We start from the raw sequence: 2,500 nt of genomic DNA, 5'->3' as shown, positions 1-2,500 counted from the left end.
TCTACCGAATCTGAAAACTGTCTGTGAAATCTGCCAGGAACATCTGGGCAAAGTGGCTGAAATGGTGAAGCACTTTATCAACAAGCACAGAGACATTCCTCTGATGTTTAAGTGCTCGAAATGTGACAAGACGAACTCAAACTACCGATCGATATCATGTCATGTCCCCAAGTGTGGGGGAAGGAAAATACCGAATGAAAGCCTGATGTGGGGATGTGAATGTTGCCAGTTGCGATTTGGGTCAGCTACTGGTCTTTCCCAACATAAGAGACATGCACACCCATCAGTGCGAAATGAAGAAAGAATCACAGCGTTGACGAAAAATACCTCGCGGAGAGGAGCACATCTAAGCTGCTGGTCTTTGGAAGAAGAGACCCAGTTGGCCCATCTAGAAGTGCAGTTCCACGGGAAAAAGAACATCAATATGCTTATTGCGACAAAGCTGGTTACGAAAACCAATAAGCAAATATCGGATAAGAGACGATGCCTGACCAAGAAGAAAGTTGCTCCCAAGCAACAAACTTTGAACACTGTTTCTGGTTACCTCGAGACCGTTTCACCCTCGCCAGATATTACGTCGGGTGTGAGGGCCAAACTCGTTCTAGCTTCTGAGTTGCTTATGCTTAAGCCAAGCAAGAAGCGTGAAGGCCCTGCCAGAGAGGTGATGAAGACATGGCTGCTGGGGGAGGGTCAACAGGAGGTCCAGGTTGACAATGCAACAAAGTCAATGCTTCGAATGATGCGAGTGGTTAGGACGAGAGGTGGCCGTTCGAAAACCGCAGAGGATGTTATCATGCCCAGGACGATGCCTACGAGGACTTGGATGAAAAGGAGAGCGGTAAAGAGAGGCAACTTCATGAAACATCAGAAGCTGTTCTACAGAAACCGCTCTAGGTTGGCCTCTCTAGTTCTCGATGGCAAAGACCAACAGGAGTGCCAGATCCCTATTAATGTGGTGCATGACTTCTACCGTAACAAGTGGGAGGAAGCAATACCTTTTAATGGCCTCGGCCAATTTAAGTCGCTGACGGTCGCGAACAATGACCACTTTGAAGCCCTGATTACGGAGGAAGAGGTGGTGGCGGGCATCCGTGCTATTAAACCATCATCGGCGCCAGGACCAGATGGCGTGACAAAGGCAGCAATCATCGTTGCTGATCCAGAGGGAAAGACATTGGCAGCCCTGTTCAACGCTTGGTTGGTTACTGGCATCATACCCAAAGACCTGAAAAGAAATAGGTCTGTTCTGATACCCAAGGTTATGAGTGAGGACTTACTGAAGGATCTGGGAAATTGGAGGCCAATAACGATTAGCTCCATAATCCTCAGACTGTTTTCCAAGATCCTCACGGCACGCCTAGAACGTGCTTGCGCTCTGAATCCGCGGCAACGCGGGTTTATCGCGGCACCAGGCTGCTCTGAGAACCTAAAGGTACTTCAAGACATTATGAATCAGGCAAAGAAGGCTCGAAAGTCGTTGGCGGTGGTATTCATCGATGTGGCGAAGGCCTTCGACTCGGTGTCTCATGCCCACATCATGTGGGTTCTAAGGCAAAAACAGGTGGACGAGCATATGGTCAACATCATTCGAAACGCCTATGACCAATGCACGACCTCGTTTAAGAATAAGGACGCCTCGAGCCCGGAAATTAATATCCGAGTTGGTGTGAAACAGGGTGATCCGATGTCTCCCTTGTTGTTCAGCCTAGCCATGGACCCTCTCTTATGTGCCTTGGAGACGCATGGTGTCGGATACACTGTTGAAGCTGAGTGCGTGACTTCGCTGGCGTTTGCAGATGACTTGGTGTTGATGAGTGAATCGTGGGAGGGCATGAACACCAACATCGCCATCCTAGAATCATTCTGCAAACTATCAGGGCTTAAGGTTCAAGCCAACAAATGCCAGGGCTTCATGCTGAACCCAACGAAAGATTCGTACACGGTGAATAACTGCGACCCGTGGGCCATAGCTGAGGTAAAAGTCCAAATGGTTGGGCCAGAGGATTCCGCGAAATACCTTGGTATGAAGATCAGCCCGTGGACTGGCATTGTACAGCCAGACTTGAATGTACAATTAAAGAAATGGATCTCGAACATTGACGAGGCACCTTTGAAACCGACTCAGAAGGTGGAAATTCTCAATGCATACGCCCTACCGCGACTACTGTACCCAGGCGACCATGCGGATTGCAGACCGACCACCTTGCGAATTTTGGACCAAGCGATTAGGAACGCGGTTAAGGGTTGGCTCCATCTGCCACCTTCTACCTGCAACGGACTGCTATACGCCAGAGCTTGTGATGGAGGCCTGGCAATCATGAAGTTGGAAAGCATGATTCCATCCGCGCAGCTAAGAAGGCTGCAGCGCATTGCCAACTCTTCTGATGCTATGATACGAAAGGTAGTGTCCTCGCAGGGTGTGGATGAGAAGTTCAGAAACCTATGGGTCCGAGCCGGAGGTGATTGTCAAGCGATTCCTTCGGTGTTTTCTACAGACCTC

The 2,500-nt window shown here is 49.4% G+C and overlaps 1 pseudogene; it reads left to right on the top strand.

Moving 5' to 3' along the window:
- Positions 1-2,500, top strand: part of LOC144955391 (28S ribosomal RNA) — an 8,397-nt pseudogene that overhangs the window by 3,417 nt on the left and 2,480 nt on the right.

The sequence above is a fragment of the Lampetra fluviatilis genome, unplaced genomic scaffold, assembly GCF_964198595.1.
Source record: "Lampetra fluviatilis unplaced genomic scaffold, kcLamFluv1.1 SCAFFOLD_660, whole genome shotgun sequence".
In the NCBI taxonomy this organism is placed as follows: domain Eukaryota; kingdom Metazoa; phylum Chordata; class Hyperoartia; order Petromyzontiformes; family Petromyzontidae; genus Lampetra; species Lampetra fluviatilis.
Note: the sequence above shows the minus strand (reverse complement) of the source record. Positions and strands in the feature narration are given on the sequence as shown.